Raw genomic sequence first — 18,670 nt, forward strand, 5'->3', positions numbered from 1 at the left:
TGATCCTTGATTATGGTACGTTCCATAACTTGGATTGAAAAACTAATCACACGTTTTTTCCAAGTTGTTGTTCTTCTGTTATTATGGGCTGTTGAATAGACTGGGGGGAAAAAAAGACTCTTTGAAATGATTAAATAGCCCAAGTTTTTGACTGAAACATTTGGAGGTTTTGGTTGAGCCCTAATATACTTTGGACAGAATTGCTCATTCCTGCTCTTTTGTTTTTTTGGTTTTGTTTACTTCTTTAAATGTTTGAGGTTTGAAAAATCTTACAAAGCACAAGGCACTTTTTTTTATTTTGTAAAGAACTGAAGGCAAATTTAATTTTTTTACAGGAAACACATTCGGGTACAGCAGATGACAAATTTTGGAAACAGCAGTGGGGGGATAATGTTTTATATTCTCATGGTACCAATTATTCAGCAGGTGTTATGATACTTTGTAACAGGTTTACAGGAAAAGTAATTAGTCACGTAGGAGATAAAGATGGCCACTGGCTAATTGCAGCTATTGAAATATGCGACCAAAAAATTATTGTGCTTTCAATTTACGGATATAATAAAAAAGTGAACAATAGAAGTATGTTAGAGAAACTGGGAAGGCTAGTGACCGAGTGGAAAGCTGTTCATATGACAGATAAAGTTTTTATGGGAGGTGATTTTAACATTGCTCCAAATTCTTGGTTGGATAGGCTACCTCCTAGAGGTCAACAACCTGAAAACAACGAAGTACTACACAATTTTTGTATTGAAACTAATACTTTTGACTATTGGAGATTGAATAACCCTACAAATTTGGAATATACATGCATTAGAGCTTCAAACGGGAACCAGCGGTCAAGGCTAGACTACTGGCTAATCTCACATTCAATAAGTAATAATGTTCAGAAATGTGAGATTATTACGTCTCCGCTCACCGACCACTGTTTTAATAAGCTTATCTTTGTTAGTAACCAAACAACCACGCTCTTCGGGCAATATATGGAAACTAGGGCTGGGCGATTTAAATCGCGATATTGTTATGCGCATCTCATCAGTAAAGCCGGTTCCTTGATTAGTAGTAAATCACCACCACCTGCTTTCAGATGGAGCGGCATTTACTACAAAGAGCCGTAGTTAACTGACAAGCTGAGCCATATCGCATTTATATCGCGGACGTATCGCCAGCGATATTTAATGCGATATGGCTCAGCTTGTCAGTTAACTACGGCTCTTTGTACACAGCGAAACATCCAGTGTTTAATTAACACTCCTGGGAGTGTATGAGTCCACACTCAAGAGTGTTTAAGTTAATGAGATAACTAAGTGCTTAATTTAGTGATGATTGAGCATTATTGAAGACACCTGATGTTAACAAGTAGAATCGCTGAAGAAGAAAATCGCAAATTGTAAGTTACCATTATTGTGATGGGTAGTTGCTTTAGTTGGGCTCTGACCCTTTTATGTGTACTTTAAATTTTGTTTGGCTGTTGTATTTGAGTTAAAACTGCCAGTTGAACAAAGAATAAAAAGTGATCTGATGGTGTTGGTTATATTATGACAATCATCATTTGAACTTGATCACTGAACTCATTAAAATCCTTCTTTCTGACTTCGATTTATGTTGTTGGTTACAGCATAACTGTGAATCTGAATAAATGGCCAGAATTTTTTATGTAACTTAAAGGATTTCTTAAAAGATGTTTAAAAAAAATCATTCTTTTAGGCACACACAGATGTCAAGATTCAGTCTATGCATCTCAACAATGGTGAGGATTACATAGACAATTCAGATCTTAATTTATTCATACCGCAATGCATGATGGGAGCCATTAATGAGTTGTGATTGGTGGCAGCCACTGCAACATGCTTTATTATTGTCACCATTGTTGAGATTCACAGGCTGATTATTGATGTCTGTGTTTTAAATGAATATGTCTTTTTGATCAGAACAATGTTTATTAAATTTGAATTATAAGTAAAGTACTGATAATCATAGGCTGAAGAATCACAAAACTGCTGCTAACAAGTTAAGCCAAACTATCTCAATATGTTTCCTTTTTCAGATCACAGCATGATTATGTCAAAACGTAGCCAACACTATAAGATAACATTTTACTTTGTTCAGTTAACTGTTATAAAGCAATAACAGCAGACGAACAACAGTAAATATTAAAGTAAACATATAATGGTCTAGAGCCCAACTAAAGCAAACACCCATCACCTTAATGGTAACTTACAATTTGTGATTTGCTCCTTCAGTGATTCTGCTTGTTATCATCAGGTGTCTTCAATAATGCTCAATCATCACTAAATGAATCACTTAATTATCTCCTCAGCCCTAAATGCCGCTTCATCTGAAAGCAGGTGATGGCGATTTACTACTAATCAAGGAACCGGCTTTACTGACGAGATGCGCATAACAATATCGCGATTTAAATCGCCCAGCCCTAATGGAAACTAATAGGGCTGTGCGATATATATCGTGAGATTGTTATGCGCATCTCGTCAGTAAAGCCGGTTCCTTGATTAGTAGTAAATCGCCATCACCTGCTTTCAGATGGAGCGGCATTTACTACAAAGAGCCGTAGTTAACTGACAAGCTGAGCCATATCGCATTAATATCGCGGACGTATCGCCAGCGATAATTAATGCGATATGGCTCAGCTTGTCAGTTAACTACGGCTCTTTGTACACAGCAAAAACTCCAGTGTTAAATTAACACTCCTGGGAGTGTATGATTCCACACTCAAGAGTGTTTAAGTTAATGATATAATTAAGTGATTAATTTAGTGATGATTGAACGTTATTGAAGACACCTGATGTTAACAAGCAGAATCACTGAAGGAGAAAATCTCAAATTGTAAGTTACCGTTATGACGATAAATGGTTGCTTTAGTTGGACTCTTGACCCATATATTATTAACTTTAGATTTTGTTTGTCTGTTGTTTCTGAATTATAATCACCAGTTGAGCAACGAAAAAAGTGATCTGATGGTGTTGGTTATATTATGACAATCATCATTTGAACTTGATCACTGAACTCATTAAAATCCTTCTTTCTGACTTTGATTTATGTTGTTGGTTAGTGAATCTGCCCAGATAAATGCCCAGAATTTTTGATATAATATAAAGGATTTCTTAAAAGTTGTTTAAAAAAAAAAAATCATTATTTTAGGCACACACAGATGTCAAGATTCAGTCTATGCATCTCAACAATGGTGAGGAGCAGAATATTCAATTAGGAAAAGTAAATTACATAGACAATTCAGATCATAATTTATTCATACCGCAATGCATGATGGGAGCCATTAATGAGTTGTGATTGGTGGTAGCCACTGCAACATGCTTTATTATTGTCACCATTGTTGAGATTCACAGGCTGATTATTGATGTCTGTGTTTTAAATGAATTTATCTGAATGTCTTTTGATCAGAACAATGTTTATTAAATATTTAGAATTATAAGTACTGATAATCATAGGCTGAAGAACTGCTGCTAACAAGTTAAACCAAACTATCTCAATAAGTTTCATTTTTGAGATCACAGCATGATTATGTCAAAACATAACCAACACTATAAGATAACATTTTACTTTGTCCATTTAACTGTTATAAATCAATAGCAGCAGACAAACAACAGTAAATATTAAAGTAAACATATAATGGTCTAGAGCCCAACTAAAGCAAACACCCATCACCTTAATGGTAACTTACAATTTGTGATTTTCTTCTTCAGTGATTCTGCTTGTTAACATCAGGTGTCTTCAATAATGCTCAATCATCACTAAATTAATCACTTAATTATCTCCTCAGCCCTAAATGCCGCTTCATCTGAAAGCAGGTGATGGTGATTTACTATTAATCAAGGAACCGTCTTTACTGACGAGATGCGCATAACAATCTCACGATATATATCGCACAGCCCTAGAAACTAAACAATAGACTTTAATCAAATGATGTTTTTTGTAGAAAAATAAAATCCCTCTGTATAAATGTAAAAGGAATGGATATGTCAAATAAAGGGAAGTGGGAATGGTTTAAATTTGAAACAAAGAGGTTGGCAATTGAAATGGGAAAAAGCATGTCAAAAACAAGTAAACTAAAACAGAAAGAAATACTGAAAAGGATTAACATACTCTGTGGTAAAACTAATGCTTCGGAGGAAGAACTAACTGAGCTGAATTCCCTCCAAAAACAGCTTGATGAAATTTATTTAGAAAAAGCAAGTGGAGCCTTTGTACGATCCAGGGCTAGATGGATCGAAGAAGGTGAGAAGAACACAACATATTTCTATGGATTAGAAAAGTCTAGGCAGTCTAAAAAAAGAATCTGCAAATTAACAAAAGATGGCACTGTCATAGAAGACCCTAGCCAAATACAGGAGGAAGTTCAACTCTTTTACTCTGACTTGTATAGCTCAAATTTCCACAAAGAGGATTGTGAATCTTTTTTTACTCTGATTAAGAGCAATATTAAAAGGATTGGGGAGAATGACAAAAAAAGATTAGAAGGCAAAATAAATCTGCAAGAAATAGAAAATGCCCTGAAAAAAATGAAAATGGGGAAGTCACCTGGAATTGACGGGTTGACCTCGGAATTTTTCAAGTTTTTTTGGGAAGATATCAAAGAATTGTTATTGAATGCATTTATCGAATGTATACAAGAAGGATGTCTTACTCCAACAATGAAAACTGGTATAATAACCCTACTCCCCAAATCAAAAAAAGATATAACAAATGTAGACAATTGGAGGCCTATTACGTTGCTCTGCAACGATTATAAATTATTAGCGTTAATATATGCAGAGAGATTGAAACCAGTAATTGATAAAATAGTAGATGAAACTCAGTCTGCGTTTATAAAAGGTAGAAGTATAAATAATAATGTGAGATTAATATTGGATATGCTGGATTATCGGTCTATTCTGGAATCGGAAAGCCTGATTTTATTTATAGACTATTTCAAAGCATTCGATTCTATAGAACACGATTTTTTTATTTTCTACTTTAGAAAATTTTGGTTTCGACAAAATATATGGATATATGTATAAAAACAGTGGATTTTGAGGCTGTTTGGTAGGAAATGGTAGGAACATTTAAAATAAAGTGGTTGAAAGAGTTTCTATTGAAGCCAGATTCAATATGGTTTCACATTCCAAAAAGTATTTTCAAGAGGTTCGGTGGGTTAAACTTTCTTTTGAAATGTGACTTTCTAAAATACCTTTTAAATTATCTGAGTTTCATAAACAAGTTTTGCATCATTGGAAGATGGTATTTACCCATAACTTTACCCCTCATTGTGCCACCTTGTGGAATAATAGAGTAATTGTATCAAACAAAAAGTCTTTGTTCAACCAGCTTTGATTTGACCAAGGCATTATCTTTGTACATGACATTTTAGATATAAATGGTGAAATCTTACAGTTACAAGATTTAAAAAACAAATTTAATAATATTCAATGTTCTCTTAAAGAATATAAGAAAATCTGTAAATCTATCCCAGTGAATTTGATACAGCTGATAAAAAACACAATTAGTGTTTCTAATGTCCAAATCAAACTTCCAAACTTAACGATAGGAGAATTAAATATTACGGACAAAAAATGTGACAACAAATATTTAAATAAAGCTTTCAAAGGATATATATATCATGATTATGATAGGAAGATAAAACTTAAAATATTAGATAATCCAACAATTGCAGTAAAACATTGGAAATTTATAAAATGGCCAATTGCACCCAAAGTAAAAGAAATGCAATTTAAAATTCTTAACAACTACTATCCATCTGCGGAGACACTGAGGAGTAGATTTGGTTTTGAAGTTGATCCTTGCGACTTTTGTCATGAAAACCCAGAACGAACAGAACATTTATTCTTCCTTTGCTCAGTTAGTAGGAAGTTCTGGAAAGATGTTCATAGCTGGTTAAATAATAAAATTAGTGAACTTGAACAATTTACAATAGAAGATATTCTTATTTATAATTCTAAACTGACGAGGGATCTTTCCCTTTTGATTAACCTGATCATCATTATGGGTAAATACCACATTCACAAAAATAAATGGAAAAAACAATTGCCAAATGTAAACTGTTTTAAAAATGAATTTCGTATGTTATTATCCTCTTTGAACCTTGTAAAAAAATTCGAATCAAACTGTAGAAACTATTTGTTATGCTGCTGAAATGTTTTTGGTCCTGTAACACATTATTTATTTGAGAACAATGCCTTATTTTATTTAAATTATTTATTTTTATTTATTTTTTTATTTTTATTTTTTTCATTGTCAAATCTGCATTTTGTTGATGCCTTGCCTGTTTGTTTGTTGTTGTCTCCACGAGAGTTTGTAAGCATTAATAAAAAAAAATAAAAATAAAAAAAAAGGCTACTGTGTTTACCTGTTCAGCGTGATGACGTTTAATCTCCTCGACAGACTTTGTACAGTCACATTTAGCCACTTGTTAGCAACAAGACACATAACAGCTTAATATAAATCTCAGGAGTGGGGTAATAGTGATGTATTTTATGTAGTAGAATACATAAAAAGTCTTTGGACTTTTTAATGTCCAAATGTGTTAAATTTTATGTTATGTCTCCGGACTGACGCCACACTCTGTGTCGATCTGTTGCTCCTCCCACCACAATATATTACATCCATATTCCATACATTTACAATTTTTACATGAACCATTTCAAATGCACATTTACTAATACCTATGGTTTTGTTGACAGAAGACGCTAGATAACTAGAGACTAAATAGTTTATTTATTTATTCCATTCTATTTTTTTTAATTCCCCATTTATAGCCTATTCAGTAGAATGTATGTTGGAGGACCATCACAATAAAGTGTTAGCAGATGTTAAGCAGACTGTCTACTCTAATGACTGATATGGAGTTGCAAAGTTACTTAATCAACAGAATGTTAAAAAGTAGTAGTTTGGTAAATAGTTAGCAAAATTCTAAATTGTAGCATTTTTGTTTGTGTATGGTCTCGCATTTATATGGCCCTGCTGTAATTTATTTCCTCGTTTCAAAACCGGAAGTGTGAAAATAGTCCATTCGAGGAGGAGCTGCTGGATATTTACCTGTGACATCTACCTGTCTCACAGTGAAATCGAAAGCAGTCGATGACTGTAAAGACGCCATTTCGGAAGATAGAAAATCAGCAATCGCTTCAAATATGACAGTAAGTTCATAAAACTTTTCATAGCTGTAATATCGATAGAGTAAATTTGCGTCTAAACAGACATTATGCCGAACTAAAACTCAAAATACATGATAAAGTTGAAGTACTTTCGTTATCTAGGCCTACTTCACGACACGTCAACTGTAACACTCATAAAATGACTGAAAATGGTTAAACTTGCACTTACTTTTTCCTTTAACATGAGATTATTATTTTAATGTTGAAATCTTCGGTTGACTTTAAATATGTATTTAATTATTTTGATATACTGTTGTAATGTGTGTTCAGTGACGCAGTAAGACTGGGGAAAGAAAGTGTGGCCGTAGGATAAACACATAACAATAACATCATATTTGCTTAATGCGAGAAGAAAAACACGATTGTTGAAAACACCTGTAAGAGTTCAGCAGTGTCATTAAAGTGAAGGTGAATCCAGTATTTAAACGAGGCTGATGTGTTTGAAAGTGTGGCCGACATGTTGATCTAAAAACACACACTATTAACTGGAAAAAAACTGTTGACGTTAAGTTAAAATGAATTAAATGCCATTTAAATAAAACATGTAAAAATTAAATTGTGTTTTGTGCATGTCCTCGGTGTCCACATACAGGCCTTTAAATAAAGTGTCACATCAAGGAGGAAGAGGAGAAACATACCTGTAAAATGAGTGTGTGTGAGGAGAGAGAGGAGGAGGTGTCTGTACACACTCAGAGAGCAGCATCTCCAGTGTCCAGCTGTGTGTCTATGAAGAGTAACAGATCCATGCCTGAGCCCCCATATCTCAGTGATGGACCATCTTCAGGATTCAGCTGTGTGTCTATAAAGAGTAACAGATCCATGCCTGAGCCCCCATATCTCAGTGATGGACCATCTTCAGGATTCAGCTGTGTGTCTATGAAGAGTAACAGATCCATGCCTGAGCCCCCATATCTCAGTGATGGATCATCTTCAGGATTCAGCTGTGTGTCTATAAAGAGTAACAGATCCATGCCTGAGCCCCCATATCTCAGTGATGGACCATCTTCAGGATTCAGCTGTGTGTCTATAAAGAGTAACAGATCCATGCCTGAGCCCCCATATCTCAGTGATGGACCATCTCCAGGATCCAGCTGTGTGTCTATGAAGAGTAACAACTATGCTGTGACCTCTGACCCTGTGTGAGTATCATGAAGTTCAGGGCTGTCTGGGCAGTCAATATATTATATTGGTTCATCACCTCTAAAAACTGTTAATAACACGCATACAGACAAAAAATAGGCTAGTAGTTATGATTCTTACTCCTAATATATATATATATAACTGACAAAAAGAAACAACATTGAAAGTCATCTTATAAAAATAAATTGACTAAATTTGTGTTTAATTTTACACTATTTTACTTTAATACATAGATTTAATGCTCTGTTCGTAATTATAATTTAGAAATTATACTTTTGTGTGCAGAGGGTTTATAGAGTGTTTCTAATTGTATTTCTAGGGCTGCTTGATTACAAAAATCATAATCATGATTATTTTGCTCAACATTGAAATCACGATTATTTAACATGATTATAGGTGGGTGATATGATCAAAGTCTTATTTCATGATATGAGAATTTTAAATGTCAGTGAAATTTCACAATTATCAATACTTTAGCAAAAACTAATACAAGGTTAATTATTGTAAGCCAGTGGCTCTCAGACTGGGGGCGGCACAGAAGTTCTAGAACATTCATTTAATTAAAAATATGTAAATTTAATGTTTGATATTTATCTGCATTTACTGTGAATTGTAAATTATGTTCAAAATGATCCACTTTTGTTAAGGGCTGTGTCGGTCAGTGTGATAACTGAGTACCATCGGCAGTGGTAAACCAAAACACATTTTTGTGCCCGTGAACGCTGTTTTACCTGGATATCAGGACACGAGTGAAGGACAAAGCTTTGTTTACAAAAGAAATGAAAGGTTAGCAACCAAATGTTACATCGCGACAATGGAAACATTTGGATTCGTGCCGAATGAGAGCGGTACGTACGTGAAAGCCCATAAACTATAATTAAACCATATGGCCAAACATTTATCTTTGTGGGGAAATATAATATAATATATATCCTGTTGAAGGATTATATAATTTAATTTGCTTTAATTATAATTGTAAGTTTGATTGAAGTTTGTATGTTTTGTGTCATGAATGGTCCTTGGGCTGAAGCGATGCACCTACACAAAGAGGGCCTCGCACTGAAAAAGTTTGAGAAACACTGATGTAAGTAAAAAGTCCTCAAAACAGTTACAGAAGACAAGTAATCAGTCAGCAATACAATAAGAACAAAGAAACTAAATTATAATCAAAAAATACAAATTAAAAAACACTGCTTCAGGTTTTACAGGAAGATGTGCTAACTGTGGTATTCAGATAAGTAATAGCCTACAACAGAAATTGAATAAAGTAATCAAATGTAAAATAACCCTGCTGTATACATTAAATATAGACTAATACTTAATAATATAATAAATAATTTTCAAGACCAGTGAGTGATTTTATCTTTGTCTTTTGTTGTTTGATTTACAATAATGGTCTAGCAGATTTATTAGGCTGCTGTCGCTTTAAGAGCTGCACGGATCCAATATACTGTTACACACGCGCTCTTTCTCAGTGTTTACAATTTACTTAAGGGTACGAACGGCTTTTTTATTGGAAAAAAAAAATCTTAAAATTGAATATATTAAAAATTTAAAGTATATAAATATAATTAGTCTAAATACAAAACAACAAATTTACATCATAAATTCACAATAAAACCTAAGCCACTTAACCCAAATACAATAATTTAACACTAAATAAACTACAGTGCTAATAACAGCAAAGTAGTCTGTATTCTTGATATGCTACGAACCAGCTTTAAATTTCAGCAATTTTTTTCACATTTTTTGCCTTCTCTGGCCAAATACGACACCTCTCCGGACTTATTGCATGTCCTGCACAAGGTGATCGTTATTTTAGAACGCATCACCTTAAATGCTGTGACGTGAATCCATCCTCAGTGAAGAACTACACTGTCTTTTAAAACTGTGACAATGAGATTTGAAAAGTATGTGAAGTTCATGGCTCTATTCTTGCAGTAAACTTGCACGATGCAAGTTTAATTTTTATTCTTAAATACATAAGTGAATGTGGTTTGTCATTTAAGAAACCTTTAAAATGATCATTCATGTTAGTTGATTTATAACGCACAATGGGCGCACAATGTTAGTAGGCTAAGCACCGCAGTTCAGAGAATTTTATGTCAACACGTCAATTCATCCACTTCTCCAGAAATACTTTAAAGTGGCTGGTGAAGTGTGAGAAGAATAGAGTAAATTTTATAGTTACCAACACAATGTGTATCTAAACACGTCATCAAACTATAATTGAAATGATTGTTGCCGCCATAGCATCAGTGTGTATTTTACAAACTACAGCCTAAATGTTGTTTTGCTAATAATTATGTGTATTTGAATGTCTGAAACCAAAAATAAGCCTTATGTGGTTGAAAACCCAGAATAGTTGTGATAGGCAATATAACAGCGCTGAGAGCGTCTGTCTCTGGCTCAGCGCAAGCCAACGTGCAAATGCAGATTTGAATTTAGAAGTTGATGATCACGCGATCTAAACGTTCTTATCAAACCAGTGTGAACGATCGTACGGGTCAAAAGGGTTAACTAGTGATCACATGCAGTGATGATGCTTGTGTCCGTTTTGGAGAACCAGAGGGCAAATATTTCAACAGACAGCTGAGGCATTTAAGTGGCACCAAAATGAGGCACCGAAATCTGCTTTTTGATTCTAATTTAACCCAGACTATTCTTTATTGCCGCCTCATATAGTTATAACATTTAAAAGTCTTACCAGGATGGGGCAAAAGGCCCCCAGTGTTGATACATGTTTTGCATGATATCTAAGTTAATACTTGTTCAAAACAATCACTTCAGTTCTGTTTATTTTAATAAGTAAAGGAAATGCATGTTTTGTTTAATAATTTAAAAACTAAAGATTCTTAAACCTTTGAAGGAGATCCCATACATTTTTCTATTGGCTTTACAGTAGTAACAATAATTGTGATATTTTATTATGATATGAATAATAGAATTTTTATATTTTTATATATATATATATATATATACATATATATATACATATATATATATATATATACATATACATATACATATATATATATATATATATATATATATATATATATATATATATATATATATATATATACACACTACCGGTCAAAAGTTTTAGATCGGTAAGATTTTTTATGTTTTTTTAAAAGGCTCTTTTGCTCATCAAGGCTGCATTTATTTGATTAAAAATACAAAAAAATTAAATAATAATATTGTGAAAAATTATTACAATTTAAAACAGTTGTTTTCTATGTAATATACAGTAAAGTGTAATTTATTCCTGTGATCAAAGCTAGATTTTCAGCATCATTACTCCAGTCTTCAGTGTCACATGATCCTTCAGAAATCATTCTAATATGATATTTGATGCACACCAAACATTTCTGATTATTATCAGTGTTGAAAACAGTTTTTTACATTTATATTTCAGGATTCTTTGATGAATAGAAAGTTCAAAAGAACAGCACTTGTCTGAAATGGAAAGCTTTTGTAACATAACACTACCGTTTAAAGGTTTGGGGACAGTAAGAATTTTTATTTTATTTTTTGGGGGAAAGAAATAAAATAAATCAATACTTTTATTCATCAAGGATGAGTTAAACTGATCAAAAGTTACAGTAAAGACATTTATAATGTTAAAAAATATTCTATTTTAAATAAATGCTGTTCTTTTGAACTTTCTGTTCATCAAAGAATTCTGAGAAAGAAAAATTGTACACAACTGTTTTCAACATTGACAATAATAATAATGAATGTTTTTTGAGGATAAAATCAGCATGTTTGAATGATTTCTGAAGGATCATGTGACACTGAAGACTGGAGTAATGATGCTGAAAATTCAGCTTTCATCAGAGGAATAAATTACACTTTAAAATATATCAAAATAGAAAACAGTCATTTTACATTGTCATAGTATTTTACAATATTAATGTTTTTTTTGTTTTGTTTTTATCAAATAAATGCAGCCTTGGTGAGCAGTAGAGACTTCTTTTAAAAACATTAAAAATCGTACCGATCTAAAACTTTTTACCGGTAGTGTATATATATATATATATATATATATATATATATATATATATATATATATATATATATATATATATATATATATATATGGTTTCATTATAAATATGGTGATTAAAGGTGGACAGGCACCCAACTTAATATACAATATTTACCATCTGAATCAAACTCATTTCAACAAATGGAAAAATAAGCAAGCTGTTTATTATCATGTTAATTATTGTGCCTTTAGCTCACACATTAGGGCCAAATACCAAACTTTACATATTCTTCAGAATAACTGTTGATTTAATTATCATTCGTCATCAGTCGCCATTTACAAGTAAATCAATTACATGTAATCCTTTCACATGAACACTGCTTTTTCTTCATGTCAGTGTTTCTGTGATATTTTAAAATAATGGTTTCTGGTAAAAACTTTTAGGCTTTTTTCTTCTTCTTTTTTTTTTCTTCTACTGTCTGATTACTTTTTAATATGCAGGTCATTATCTGCCCCCAAATGCCTTATGTGCATAATTAATTTGCAGTTTGTTGGAAACATGGGTAAACAAAATCTGTGCGAGAACTATGATGAACTCTCCATGTGTGATATTAAGAAGTCAGTTTCTACATGTGTTATGATTTTCATATTAAACATATTTTTTATATTTTCTTTATTTTAACAAAGGTTTTCATGTCTCTGTTCATCTTAATGTGTTTTCAGTGGTGGGAGAGCTGACCAGATCAGAGATGTGTCCTGTCAGACCAGCTCATCCTCCTCCTGTCAGAAACACATCAGTCATCATGACACAGAAGCAGCCCTGCAGCTCGACTCTCACCAGCCAGTGCATGATGATCTGCAGAGAGTCAAAGACCAGCACAAAACCAGCATGAAGAACAAGTATGAGAGCTTATTTGAGGGAATCAAACTACAAGAGAATCAGACCCTCCTGAACAGGATTTACACACAGCTGTACATCATAGAGGGAGAGAGTGAAGGAGTGAATGAAGAACATGAGGTGTTACAAATGGAGAAAAGTTACAAGACCCTGCAAGACACTCCAATCAACTGCAATGACATCTTTGATCCTTCACCTGAACTAGGATATGAGGAGAAGAGAAGAGAGAAGAAGGACAAAATCAAGACTGTTCTTACTAAAGGCATCGCTGGAATCGGAAAAACCGTCTCTGTGCAGAAGTTCATTCTGGACTGGGCCGAGGGAAAAGCCAATCACGATGTAGATTTCATGTTTGTTCTTCCATTTAGAGAGCTGAACTTGATTAAAGATCATCAGTACAGTCTTCACAGACTTCTGTTGGACTTTCATCCTGAACTTCAAGATCTGGACTCAAAGATTTATGATGAATGTACAGTTGTGTTGATCTTTGATGGTCTGGATGAAAGCAGAATTACACTGATGTTTTCAGACAGTGAGAAAGTTTCTGATGTGACTGAGTCTTCATCAGTGGGTGTGTTGATGTCAAACCTCATGAAAGGAGATCTGCTTCCCTCTGCTTTCATCTGGATCACCACCAGACCAGCAGCAGCCAATCAGATCCCCTCCAAATACATCAACCGTGTGACAGAAATTCAGGGATTCAATGACCCTCAGAAGGAGGAATATTTCAGGAAGAGAATCAGTGATGAGGATCAAGCCAGCAGAATCATCTCACACATCAGAAGAGCAAGAAGCCTCCACATCATGTGCCACATACCCGTCTTCTGCTGGATCTCAGCCACTGTGCTTCAAAACATCCTGAAACAAGATCTCAGTGCAGAAATCCCTCAAACTCTGACTGAAATGTACATACACCTCAGTGTATTCTGGGATTTGCACTGAGATCTTTAGGGAGGAATCTGTGATTTATCACAGGAAGGTTTACAGCTTTGTACATCTGAGCTTTCAGGAGTTTTTTGCAGCACTGTATGTGTTTCTCTGCTATTTACACAAGAACAGTGAAGTTATGAAAATGTTCCTGCCAGGAAAGTCCAGAACTGAGTGTAAGTTTGTTTCTCTGGATGTGTTTCTTAATGAAGCAACGAATAAAGCCTTGAAGAGTAAAAATGGACACCTAGATCTTTTCCTTCGATTCCTTCATGGCATCTCACTGGAGTCCAATCAGAGACTCTTACAGGATCTGCTGATTCACACAGAGAACAACCCAGAGAGCATCAAGAAAATAATCCAAAACCTTAAAAAACACGAAAACACAGAAAGTCCAAAAGACAATGTCAGCCCTGAAAGATGGATGAATCTGTCACACTGCTTGATTGAGATGAAGGATAGTTCTCTTGTTGAAGAAATGCAGGCATTTTTAAAATCTGGAACAAGTAACAAAAACCACCTTTCTCTTGCACAATGTTCAACTTTGGCAAACATGATCTTGATGTCAGAAAAGGTGATGGATGAGTTTGACCTTAAAAAGTACAAGATGATATCATCACAAGAGGGTCGAAGGAGACTGTTACCTGGTCTGAGGAACTGCAGAAAAGCTCTGTGAGTGTAAAAATATGAACATAATATCAACTGAATTGAAATATGAACATAATACCTCTCTTGTAGGCTAATAGTTTAGCTAAATGTGCTTAAATGACGTTTTTATTTACATGAATTTGAAGTGTCTACAGATTAAAATATTTTAAATAATTATTTTAATTTGTAATTATATTTGAAATCCAAGTCCTTACATTTCTGAAGTTTTAAAAGCTTAATGTTCTTCAGCAATTACAGTCTTTTCAACCAATGAATTTACATGACTTTCCCATCATTCATAATTTACTGGATAATGATTAAGCATTTTTAGAAAAATATATTCCTTTTTCTGGTCTAGAAATCACACTTTTAAAATGAGGCAACCTCATATATCTAGTTGCGGTGAGGATGAATTAAAATAAGAAATATCTGAATTTAGGTCAGTGGTTCCCAACCCTGTTCCTGGAGTATCCCAGCACTGTATATTTTGAATGTCTCTCTTATCTAACACACATATTAGAGGTCTTGGAGTCTTTACTAACCAGCTGATGAGTTGAATTTGAAAATGTGCAGTGCTGTGGGTACTCCAGGAACAGGATTGACCAGAAACTGTCTCTGAGCCTACTAGTCCGGGGCCTTAATGCTATGGTACTGTATCCGTGATAAGAGCACTGAAAACGTTATGTTGCTTGGGCGGCTTGAGTCCTTGTAGAGTAATTTACTACGGCTTAGAACACGGCTCAACCATTCAGAATCAAGGTCCAGAACTATCTGTTTTATAACTAATTGTTGATATACAAGAAGGCTTTTCACACTTACTGTATAATAATATTCAACCCTGGGTCATTGTAAACCTTTACACTGATCATAATTTACCTGGGGTTAACAATTAATCCTGGGTATTTATAAACTGATTTTTCATGCTGTACACACCTAAACCCTCGGTTAACATTCGTATTTGCACATTTGCAGTGTTAGATTAATTGATTAGACGAACGCTGCATGCAACCTGTTTACATGAAGACTCTTGCATTGCGCATCCTCATATTATATCGCTGAGTACTATCAAGTTTTTTTTCTCTATCGACTTCATGGATCTTCTTCACTCCAATTGGCGAGTTTTCTGTTGCCCTTTAAAATGTTTCCCATAAAACACTGAAATAACTGTTTATACAATGCTCATGGTGCGTCCGCAATTGCGTACTTTCGAGTAGGCACTACATTTGAATTATAATATCCTTCGCGACCATTAAAAATGTATGTTATATATAGTATGAATTAGGGCTGCACGATATTGGAAAAAACTTACATTGCGATATTGTTTTTCTCTGATATATATTGCGATATATAAATAAACAATTTCACCAGTTGATTTGAATAGCTCTATTTGAATAGTATTAATCAGTCTAGAATAATTGGGGTGATTTTGTAGGGAAGTGAATCTGCATAGAAAATAATATTTTATGAGCAATGAGCATAGAAAAATACAATAGAAGCAAGATACAATTGAAATGAGCAGTGCTTTGTTTTTCAGGTAAATCTAACAGTATTCAGGTACAGAAATTGAATAATCAAATGTAAAAATAAGTCTTCAATGTATAAATGAAATTTAACTAATATAATTAATTACCGTAATTAATACAATTTATCATTGTTAAAGCTACAAAAGTCATTTTCTCTTTCTATTGTGTTTGTTTGATCACCATTGGTATCACAAAATGCTGCGGAAACATTAAGCTGGTGTCCCTTTAAGACGAATGCCCGGGCCTAATATAAATGACACACATCTGTTTTCTTTCTCAATTGTTTACAGCACACAACCGACTGTGTTTACGAGGATACTCACTGAGAGGGACATTTTGACTTAATTTTACGTGCACGTGTCCGTTTAAGCTCGAAATAAAGAGAAAGGGAACTGAATTTGGCGTTCACGTGCTGTCTGCGTGGCTTTGTGTGTGCGCACAGAGAACAGCACGCGAGTCCTCTTGCGCTTGATGCCTGACTCGACTTAAAAACGTGCACATTATAAACTTTCACTCTATGATGGTTAAACTTTGCAAATAACGACTATCCATCAATCCATGACTATCGCGGATGCACACATTGCGATATCGATGCTGAATCGATACATTGTGTAGCCCTAGTATGAATGTGTTTAGTATGAATGGAATCCGGACGTACTACATCCGCCATGTTGTCATTATTATATGACCTACAAGCGTCAGTTACGTTGCTTCACTGCCATTCATAAAACTTCTCCCTTGGCCTCATGGGATAGTAAAGTGTCCATCGTATGCGCACTTCAGAATCTTGCCAGAAGTTGTAGGTTATCCGGCGACTGTTTTTCAAATACTATGTATTCATATACTGCTCTGTTAACGTACAGTTTTTCGCATTCTAAATATTAAATTATATTGTAATTTTATCAAATTAAATTATAATTTACTAGGTCCGAGTCCACCTTTGTCGAGTCCGAGTCAAATCCAAGTCCTTAACAATCGAGTTCAAGTCCGAGTCCAAAGAGGGCCATTTTTTATCTTAAAATAATGTTTCCAAAATCGTTCCAGTGGTTCATCAAGTTGGAACAAAGGCACTTCTGGATTCGCTTTGCAGCCCTATATCTGCTACAACCACACTATGCAAGTTTTCTAAACCGGGTCGCGTTTCTGTAGTCCGAATGAGACATAAGAAAACTACATATTTGACTTGCTTTACGTCAAGCGTTACAATAGTCATTATTTAGTTATTCTTCCTTTCTGATGTTGCAATACATCATAGTTTCATGAAATCATGCAACATACTCTACCTTGTCTGTGGACATCGTTCATTCCAAAGCCGGTGCTAGATAAACAGCAAGCGTGCGTGCGACAGTAGGCTGCGGGTGGCGAAATTATCACAGCGGTAATGGACAATTCCGCTTCCAACCTGTAGGGCGACCAAAGAGGAAAAGTTCCTTAGTGTTGCTTTAACATCCAAGTCCGAGTCGTCAATAGGGCTCCCTTTTAAGCCATCACTTACTTACCGCGTTCTGCAGTCTCACTAAAACTCCGTCAGAAACACTGAAGTTGTCTGCACAAACCAAATTTTTTCACAAACCACGCATAAATGTTATCTCAAAACTACAAACTTTTACATACATGCTGCTGACATATTATTGTAGCTGAGTTTGTGCTGAATACAGTGTAATCAGACTTTAGCCATGAAAATGTCACAAGTAACAGAAATTAGCACAAAATGTCAGAGCATGTCAGAACACCTCCAGGGCCTAGAAAACACCTCAGACCCCAGAGGGTTAACCCATTTAGCAAAAGTGGTTTGTAAGATTTAGCCTTAATAAGCCACGTATCTCACGTAAATGCAGTCAATTATGGCTCAAGTGAACATAAACAGCTGGGTTAAAACCAGATATGTGTCAGTATATTAGAAGCATTCGGTCTTAAAGTGACAGCAGTCTAGAATACAGAAGCCTGTGTCATTAATATAAATCAAACAACAGAAGATATTAAATGTGTACATGTTAAATAATCCTACAGTAGTGCATTAAATTTGCATCACTACCTTATTTGTCCTATTGTTTGTCATTTGCTTTGTTCTTTTTTTATGTAACAAAAATAAAATAACTATAGCAGGGGTGCCCAATCCCGCTCCTGCCGATCGACTGTCCTGCACAGTTCGTCTCCAACCTTAATCAAACACACCTGAAGCAACCAATTAAGGTCTTCAGGATCACTTGAAAATTACAGGCAGGTGTGTTTGATTAGGGTTGGAAATGAACTGTGCAGGACAGTCGATCGGCAGGAGCAGGATTGGGCACCCATGGGGTGTTGCCTGTCCATCCCATCTTGTATGCCGCCAAAATAAATCTGGTTACTGTACACA

General features: G+C 34.6%; 1 protein-coding gene and 1 pseudogene across 2 annotated transcripts in view; both read left to right on the forward strand.

Annotated features, from left to right (window-relative positions):
- LOC307170272 (NACHT, LRR and PYD domains-containing protein 3-like) overlaps positions 1-18,670 on the forward strand; it is a 412,645-nt gene that overhangs the window by 164,454 nt on the left and 229,521 nt on the right. The window lies entirely within an intron of this gene.
- The window catches only part of LOC307166395 (NACHT, LRR and PYD domains-containing protein 3-like), a 42,928-nt pseudogene continuing 37,135 nt past the window's right edge, over positions 12,878-18,670 (forward strand). Inside the window, exons 1-2 of the transcript XR_013824037.1 lie at positions 12,878-12,936; positions 13,042-14,815. The product of XR_013824037.1 is annotated as an NACHT, LRR and PYD domains-containing protein 3-like (transcript). The remainder of the gene's footprint in view (positions 12,937-13,041; positions 14,816-18,670) is intronic.

The sequence above is a fragment of the Squalius cephalus genome (assembly GCF_949319135.1).
Source record: "Squalius cephalus genome assembly, chromosome: 1".
In the NCBI taxonomy this organism is placed as follows: domain Eukaryota; kingdom Metazoa; phylum Chordata; class Actinopteri; order Cypriniformes; family Leuciscidae; genus Squalius; species Squalius cephalus.